The 9837-nt window shown below is 40.6% G+C and overlaps 1 long non-coding RNA gene across 1 annotated transcript; it reads right to left on the bottom strand.

The window, feature by feature from the left end:
- Positions 1-280: 280 nt before the first annotated feature.
- On the bottom strand, positions 281-7467 carry LOC119884935. Its single transcript, XR_005441109.1, has 2 exons — positions 7301-7467; positions 281-3108 (listed from the first exon to the last, which is right to left on the bottom strand). It is a non-coding gene; the product is annotated as an uncharacterized LOC119884935 (long non-coding RNA).
- Positions 7468-9837: the final 2370 nt, after the last annotated feature.

Raw genomic sequence — 9837 nt, 5'->3', positions numbered from 1 at the left:
TGTGTGTATTGTTTTATGCAGTGATCTGTATATTGTTTGTGAGGTAACCTTGGGTGAAAGGCGCCATTAAATAAAATGCATTATTATTATTATTATTATGATTCCCTCTTCAGGAGAAGACAAATCCTTTCATGTAGCCGATCTTGTTACAGACTGACTCTGCTCTGTGGGTGATAACAGATTTGTACATAAAGAGAAATTCAACAAAAAATTTACAGTAACAGTATCATAATTTATCAGCTTGCACTTTTCAACCACAACTTCAGCTCTGACTTGAAAATGAGAGAAACAGAATTTCACTTTATTCATGCGTAGTTTCATTGATACAGGGTTGCACATGTACAGTAGAAGAGGTATAAAATAACAGGCGCGAAACCAATGTCACTACCATAAAATCCAGTGGTGGATGTGATACTGGAAAGACTAAAATACCACAAAAATGAAGGCATCTCCAACTCCATCAGCCATAATTATCAGCTACAACTACACTTAGTGAATATCATTGGTTATATTTACACAAAAATAATTTTAAAAACATATTCAACGTAGTGTGAACCACACTTCAACCCATATTACATTTAAGGAACATCAGATCTAGGACACAAAGACAAAACAAAAAACACACCTTATTTTGCTTTTCATGTGACAATCTACCCAGAAAGAAAAAAGATCAACGTCACCTTCACATTGAGAGATGAAAAGGCACTCACTGTGTTTTTACATGAAATGCTGACAGCAGAGCAGTCCAGAACCTGTTTGTCCCAGTTTAAGGTGTGACTCCAAAAATCCAGTTGTCAAGACACCATTTGCAGGACATCAGCTGAATCCAGCCAACCACAAACACAACAAAATACTGACAGCTCTACATCAACTGGTCTGCATACACTGTGGAGATGGCAGTATCAAGGTTCACTGTATTTACTAACCTCAACAAACAAAATGAAAGACTACTGTACATAAAACCCGACTTTGGCAGAGAAAGGCATTTGTGATGTTATTTACAGTTCAATGTCTGTTGTGGTTTTAAGGTAAGCATCCTAGATAAGTAGGAAGATTTCTGACCTCCATCCTAGATGACACTCAACAGGCTGAGCATCCAGTTGAGCAAATCAATTCACAAGTCACAACAATTAACTAACAAAAAAAACCAAAACACAACAGCTCAAAAAGGTGTTGGAACTTAATCTATAATTTATCATTTGTGTGTATTCCTTTATGTTTATGACAGTTAATGTTTGTTATCTCTCAAACTGCATTTCCTTGATGGCCTGTCCAGAGTAATAACTGACATACACACTGTGTATGCTACTACTTCCTGCTTGATTATGATTTATGGTTGGGACACAGACACCAAAGGCTCTGAAAGGATAATGAGTGATATGTTTTTTGCTGTAACGGTAAGGAGGCTTGAGTCAACCCTGAAAGGCAATTCTTCTGGCAGTATTCTTACAGTTTAGTTGTTAGCATTCATGACAACCAGACTTACCACCAAATCCAGGTGATTTAAACAGAATTATCACTATCAGAGGATTCAGGGGGTTTGACAATTTCAATTTGAATTGAAAGTCATTCCATCGACCAATACTGTACAAGCTGTCTTAGCAGTGTTGATTTATGAAGAGGCATTGAATGAAAAAATGAGGTAGCTATTGTAGAAATTCTGTTTCATACAGCTCTTCTCATAAAAAAATAGGTGTGTGTCTGTGAAGATTCTCAGTCATCCAGGTCAAGGTAGAAGCACTAAGTTAAAGGCAACTCGACAGCAAACCTGGGGCCTAGCAGTAGTCTATTCTAGGATAGGAACTTAGGGTAATATAATTAAGATGTGATGTGTGTGTGTATTTGACAGGGCACATTATACTTGTGTACAGTATAGCACAGAGAGTGGTTGGCTGTTGTACTCCTCTCATTTGAGCCCCATCGCAGATTGATCCATATTTTACCAATCCACTCACTTGACTGATGCTGGTGGTTGACTGGATGGAAAAGAGCTTATATTGGGGGCTATTGTGCAGTCAGAAGAGCAATCTCTGCACTGTGTTTTTTTAGCTGTTGTCTCAACAGGACCGTGTTTCCAGGATACAGAGCTCTTTCTCAATTCACTGGAGAATATAAGAAGCTCACCAGCAACTCTTAAGCATTAGCTATAAAGACATTTCTTACTAAATGACATTGGAGCAAACCTGACATACAGCAACCTGACATTGCTACTGTGGGTAGCAGAACTGTAGTCATAATAAAGTGTATTTTTGTTTAACATGTCTGAAGTCTTAATACACATTTTATTGCTATTTTGTTTTTTTTTGGCCAGTGAAACATTTCCCATCAAAGACGTCCGATAGCGATAACTTTTGAGGGATTTTCAGTCAATCGTTTTCATGGCACTCTGGTTTCTTTCCTTTTGTTGACTTTTTTAGACTTTTTTCTTGATTCCTTGATTTTCCCGGCACATTACATCAGAAGTCAGCTCTCACTTAACAAAAATTAAAAAAAAGGAATCAAAGAAATATACTCAAGTTTGGAATCATTGAAAATGTAGATAGAAACCACAACCATGTACTGATAACGTCTCTTAAACCTTTGGTAAACTGAACCCAGCCCTGTTTTTATTATACTCATCGGATGTCCATTTTTATTACACACTTCACAAAAACACTTCCTTTCTTTGTCTTCTCACCTCTGGAAAATTGATTAATAACTAACTTGTACATGCTGCCTGGCTGGGGGGAGTCGCTTTCAAGGGAGGTCTGAAGGAAGGGGGTGGGATTTTTTCGGTTGCACGCTTTCAAACTACACCAGCTTTATATAATGATCAAGGCAAAGAGGAAAAGAATGTACTGTCCAAATGCGGCTCATTGCTTACTCCTGTGCCATTATGTGTCCCTGATTTGGATGCTTCAAGAAAGGAATGGAAAATGGTCACAGAGGGCATTGTAACATCAGTCTGGGAGGACTTGGAGGGAGCTTCTTCAGGAGGTAATGTCCCTATAGGAAGTTGGTGGAGTTTTTTGGTCCATCAATCTGGAACTGGTAGGCACCATCAGAGGAGCTGAGAATGTTGCTGGAGGAGGAAGGCACAGAAGCCACAGGAGAGAATGCAGCTTCAGCCTAGGATGTGAAAATAGAATGGAATTTCTATTAGGTAAGTCACAGTAGAGACAGAAAATTGTGAAGAAGAGAGAGAGGGGGGCCATGCTACAAAAACGTCCCTCAATGGAATTGAACCAGGGACATCATATGGTATGCGTTTTAAGAACAAGACCGTTTCTAGGGCCTTATGAATCATGGACTTTAAAGCCAGAAGTCTGAGAATAAAATCATCAATTGTAACTTTATTCTCAGAACTCAAGTGTGACCCTTATTCTCTTCTGTACTATATGCATAATTGCTTGATACATCAAATATATTGATAATGATTCACTTTGTAATATTACTAATTGAATTGCTGAAATTGTCCTTATCCAACAGAGGATTACCCACTCTTTCTGATGACAAAATGGACTTAAATTGTAAAACACAGAATTCAGGACAGAGGTCACCCAAAAGAAAAAAAAGATTATTTCGAAAATCACGATTAACAAGTCTAATATGATATGGACTTAGCTCAGAAAGAGTAGCAGAAAAGATAACAAAAGGGAAGATTAAGGAGATTGGAGAGATTAATTTCATTGTCAGACTTGTAGTCCTCAGCCCCAACTGACACTGACTTAAGTGACATCACTTGAGGACATTTTTCACACAGCTCCCTTTGAAGACACAAAACACCTGTAAACACACACTGATGTGGAAAATTGGTGGAGTTCACCTAGGATATGTTAAGTATTAAAAAATAGGTGCTTATAAATAGGTTTAAACACATTTTTCTTACTATAAAAGATCCATCCAAAAACTCGTTCAATATATTTACTTTACAATCACATTAGGAATGCAGGGCTCAACAACAACAAGTTCTAAAATGACCAGTGGGGAATCTCAGCAATTTAACCTCTGTGGGTTTGTTTGCTAAGATCATTTATACCACTGGTTTGTTGCTCCTGGCTTTTGTAACGTCGTTATGGTCGTTAGAGCCACCTGAGGCCAAGCCTGAACGACCATTGTTGGCATTTTCACCTGAGGCCAAGAGGTAATGCTCCTCCCCAGGTTAAAATTGAACCAGTCTGGTTTGTCTGTTTATAAAGCATAATGTATAAATTATCACCCAATTCCGTGTTACACTTTCTTAGCCAATCTCTTTCCAAATCATTAACACTAGTTTTACACTTTTTTTGGAATTCAGGGTCAAAAAATATCATTTATATGAAATTATGCCTGGGCATGCCATAAACTGGCAGTGGCTTCTTTACTGGATTAGTACCATTAGCGAGCATCAACAGACCCAAGTATGCCTGCTGAGGTATGGGATCCATCTTTGCCATACACATAATTCCTGTTCTTTGTCATATCGATAGTTACGTATTGTAAATCCAGATTCTATGGGTATAGGCGCAGCCCTCTTAGGCCATCGCTATTGTGTTTACCCTTACGCCTACATGCGTGGCATGCTTGTCTACGCCCACCGACAGCATGGGCCTCTCCCACGTCTGCACCTTGTATATACACACACACACACACACACACACACACACACACACACACAAACGGTGAGACCTGGCCATCAGCTCCCATAATGCCTTTTCTTCAGCACTGAGAACCAAGGTCCAGTGAGGCCCACTGCTTAGAGGGCTGTGCCTATACTCGCCCTCTAAGGCCATTGCTATTGGGTTTAGAGGCGAAGCAGGATGAGTCAACGCCTCACTGGGCCCATACGGTACCACCAAGCACAGACCCACCTGCCCAGAGCCAACATAATATGCTATCAATACTACTTTGTGTTTCTGTTATATTTCAAAAAATTAAATAATAAATTTATTTTTGTAAGATTTGCAATAATAATAATAATCTGCACAATTAAGCTAATCGCAATCGCGATGTCATAATGTGCGATTACATAACCACAAAATGCGTGTGATTTAATAAAATAGTAAAAGCATGTGTGACACTCTTCTGTGTGTGCAGTCTGCACTTTACAGTGCCTTGCGAAAGTATTCGGCCACATTGCAGGCTTCAAACATAAAGATATAAAACTGTAATTTTTTGTGAAGAACCAACAACAAGTGGGACACAATCATGAAGTGGAACGAAATTTATTGGATATTTCAAACGTTTTAACAAATAAAAAACTGAAAAATTGGGCGTGCAAAATTATTCAGCCCCCTTAAGTTAATACTTTGTAGCGCCACCTTTTGCTGCGATTACAGCTGTAAGTCGCTTGGGGTACGTCTCTATCAGTTTTGCACATCGAGAGACTGAAATTTTTGCCCATTCCTCCTTGCAAAACAGCTCGAGCTCAGTGAGGTTGGATGGAGAGCGTTTGTTTCCACAGATTCTCGATTGGATTCAGGTCTGGACTTTGACTTGGCCATTCTAACACCTGGATATGTTTATTTGGGAACCATTCCAGTGTAGATTTTGCTTTATGTTTTGGATCATTGTCTTGTTGGAAGACAAATCTCCGTCCCAGTCTCAGGTCTTTTGCAGACTCCATCAGGTTTTCTTCCAGAATGGTCCTGTGTTTGGCTCCATGCATCTTCCCATCAATTTTAACCATCTTCCCTGTCCCTGCTGAAGACAAGCAGGCCCAAACCATGATGCTGCCACCACCATGTTTGACAGTGGGGATGGTGTGTTCAGGGTGATGAGCTGTGTTGCCTTTACGCCAAACAGAACGTTTTGCATTGTTGCCAAAAAGTTCGATTTTGTTTCATCTGACCAGAGCACCTTCTTCCACATGTTTGGTGTGTCTCCCAGGTGGCTTGTGGCAAACTTAAAACAAGACTTTTTATGGATATCTTTAAGAAATGGCTTTCTTCTTGCCACTCTTCCATAAAGGCCAGATTTGTGCAGTATACGACTGATTGTTGTCCTATGGACAGAGTCCCCCACCTCAGCTGTAGATCTCTGCAGTTCATCCAGAGTGATCATGGGCCTCTTGGCTGCATCTCTGATCAGTCTTCTCCTTGTATGAGCTGAAAGTTTAGAGGGACGGCCGGGTCTTCGTAGATTTGCAGTGGTCTGATACTCCTTCAATTTCAATATTATCGCTTGCACAGTGCTCCTTGGTAGGTTTAAAGCTTGGGAAATCTTTTTGTATCCAAATCCAGCTTTAAACTTCTCCACAACAGTATCTGTTTCATGAACAGTGTGCGAGTAACTTTTAAGACAACAAAACCCACCTAAAAAAACAACCCACAAAAATGAATGGTTCCCACTGAGGTTAAATAGCCGAGTTTCCCTACCAGTCTCTTGGATGGGGGACAAAACATTTTTATGCTCATCTACTCAAGCACTAATTAAAAACACCAAAATGATGCTTTTTTAAGCAAATGCACATTTCTATTTCTATGCACTTGGTTAGAGTGTTAGTTTCCTGAGCAGCCCTTTTAAATCAGACCCAGGTTCGAATCCTACCTCCGGCAGGAGTGATAATTGCTTTGAACTTCTAACACCTGTCTGGTGTTCAGTTCCCACTGACTTTCAGTGGTTGTTTTTAAATTTGTATGTTGTTAATCTTTCTAAATGCAATCAATGTTTACATGGATATCAGTGCTTCCTTAAAGTAGTTGCTCTATGTATTTTATGAGACAACAGTGGACTGGACCTCAAAAAATATATATTTACAAGCTACACTGTGGTGTGCCAGGAATGTTTGGTCATTCAGCGCTGTCTGTTGGTGCTTTGGAGGCATTTCATGTCAATGAAAACCAGAGCAATAGAGAACATAGAACTTACCATGTCCAGTCCATTTACCTGCTACTTCCTTTTTCATGGCAAAACATCAAAATTCATTGCCACGCTATGGCCATGCATGTTCTCGGGCCCTGATAAATTAATTTAAAAAAAATTACCATCCTTTAAGGTTCCTTACTGAAGGTTTAATATAGTAGCCTCCACAAATACACAATATGATTAAGTTGCTTTAACAGATACAATTGAGTATGAATGTGCACTGAAAACTAAAACGTAAAAAGAAGGAAAGGAAATATGGTGAGTGGAGCAGAAGGTGCCACAGTTTGTGTCTGTGTGTGTGTTAGTGTGAGTGTGTGTTGAAATGTCCCTGCCACACCACGCACCACAAATCACTGGTAAATGTATAGTTCTATCATACAGTGACTTGGAACATACTGGGCTCAGTAATTTAACATCAATATAATATTTCTAGAATATTCTTAGTTTATATTTTTCTTTGTATGTGTGCATCTACCTGTGATATAGCAGTCAGCAGGGGGTCGCCAGATGAGGAAACCATATCCTCCATCTTGAACTCCTCCTTAACAGGGTCACTGGCTGCTGCTGGTGGAGGAGAGCTGTACATGACTGGAGCTGGAGCATAGCCCTACACACACACACACACACACACGTTATTATTATATTTAGGCATTTCATTTATTTCCTGTTGAGAACTTCCTTTACCATTGTCCTGCTAAGTATGTAAGTGTGCACAAGTTTGCACACATTTGTATGTTCCTGGATTTTTCTTAATCACCATGTTCAACCATTTTTCATGTAGTCTACAGGCTACTAACTCATTTCCACTCAAAGCTGTATTGCACATATATAAATCTGATTCTATAGGAGTGGAACCAACTGAGCATGATGACTGGGTGTTTGCTGCATCACATCTAGCTGATATTGTCCCGCTGGTTTACTCCCTGCCTCCTGCCTCACAAAGGTCACAGGCCTTTCTACCCTGATCCTGAATCGGTGTTGTAGGTTTGCAAAACTAACTAAAATGAAAGAGTAAATGTCCTTAGTTTTCATGTATTTATTTCATAGGACCGACGCCTACATTTCGAGTGATTATGAAGCCTTGGGAACTGACGTTGCAGGGCAGTTGGTATGTCCGGACCGGCAGTTCAGCAGCGCTGTGATTAGCCACCTGTTGGTGAGCCGCATGAAGAGCTGGCACACTGCGTGTCGTGTGGCTGTCCTGCCACGATTGCTTTATCCATCAAGAGAACCTGGGGTCAGGGCGGCGTCTGGCCGAAGCATAGCAGGGGGTGACCACTGTTACGAGGAGAGCCCCATGTAACGTTAGGGGGAGGCTAACTTAGTCGGGGAGACCCAGGTAGGGATCAGCTGTGTAGTTGGGGGGATTGGTGGGATGTTTTTTAGTTGTGTTTAGTTCGGGTTGCAGGTAGTGAGTCACTGTCTTGGTGGTTTTCTTTTCCTTGTTTTGATGGTCTGCTTAGAGCTCATCCTGGTGTGGGATAAACTTGGGTTATCCCACACCAGGATGCACTGGATGAATGTGTCTGCTGGTCTTTGTTTTTTTTGTTTTGTTTTTTTTTTTACAAAAAATAAACTAAACTAGCAAATCCATGTTAAAAACTAATTTAAACTAAACTGAAATGGAAAACAAAAGTCAAAACGAAATAAAAATAAAATCTAATGACAAATCAAATACTATAATAACCTTGCCTTGCACGTGAAGCGCATCTTGGAGTGCCACAGTTGCTCATCAGATGCTGCACATCTGCCAACACGGTTCTGAATTGTCACACACTTCAGATACTGCAGGAAAGACTTAAATGTCACTTCCTTGTCCCCTATGTGGTATTGCAACATGACATCATCAATGTGTTAAAGAGGTGGTATTATGCTTTTTGGCCTTTTCCCTCCCTTTATTGATTTCTTTTTTGTGCATGTAACAGGTTTGCAAAGTGAAAAAGCCCAAAGTCCAGCCCAAAGGGAGTTCCCATCTCCAACAGAAAACTCTGCTCTGAAAACAGCTCATTTGTAATGCATGTATGCCGTGTCATATAACACTTGCCAAGCAGCTACTCCGACACGCCCTCAAAACACCCTCTCCTCTCCCTTTCAAACACTAGCTAAACTCCAGGCAGTCAAAGGACAGAAAGTTGTTACTGTGATGTAGAGACAGAGCTCAGTTAAAACTTTATGGATGAAGTTTTTACAGATTAATAACTCAACAAGTTCCTGTGTCATGGCGAAGCGCTGAACTTCGCCGCCATGCCACCACCACACCATTTAACCAAAACTCAGTTTTACAACATGGCATCGTCAATGTGTTTAGGGTTTTCTGGGACAGTTTTGACGATTATACAACCTGCTATGAGTAGTTCATCACAATGTAGAAGTGTAATTTCCTGTTGCCAGTAGGTGGCGCTATGACTTTGAGTGAAAGTGACGTGGATAGATGTGTTCAGGGTGGGACTACTACCATACATGTTAATTTGGTGCAGATGTGAGAATGTACACTGAAGTTATAACAACTTCATGTTTTTACATTTATTCATGTCATTATGTCAGAGGTCACACGCCTCTGGAGCAACTAGGGTTACGTGTCTTGCTCAGGACACAATGGTGGATGGGTTACAGAGGGGGATTGAACCCGGGTCTCTCACACCACGGGCATGTGTCTTATCCATTGACCCCCGTTTTGGCAGGGGGGTCCCGACCCCCAGGTTAAGAACCACTGCTCTAGAAGGAGTTTGTTAAATACCACCCTTTAAAGGGGCTATATGTAAGTTTTTGATTTTAATAAATCAAATTGTCATTGCCTTATTGTCAGTGGGCTCAAAACTCACTTAAAAATGAAGCACACGCCTGTTTTCTTGTTGCCTGCATCAGTCACTATTCTGCTTTTAATGTGAGACACCGGTCGGATTCAGCCCTGTGCGCGCTCCCGAGCCTCTCACGCTACAGCGACAACACGGTAGCTAACGACATGCAGTCTACTAACACCATAAAAATAACCGCTCACAGTAAAACACGGGC

The sequence above is a fragment of the Micropterus salmoides genome, unplaced genomic scaffold (assembly GCF_014851395.1).
Source record: "Micropterus salmoides isolate LMB-PRFRI ecotype aquatic unplaced genomic scaffold, ASM1485139v1 Ms_hic_scaffold_3784, whole genome shotgun sequence".
NCBI classification, from domain to species: Eukaryota; Metazoa; Chordata; class Actinopteri; order Centrarchiformes; family Centrarchidae; genus Micropterus; species Micropterus salmoides.
Note: the sequence above shows the minus strand (reverse complement) of the source record. Positions and strands in the feature narration are given on the sequence as shown.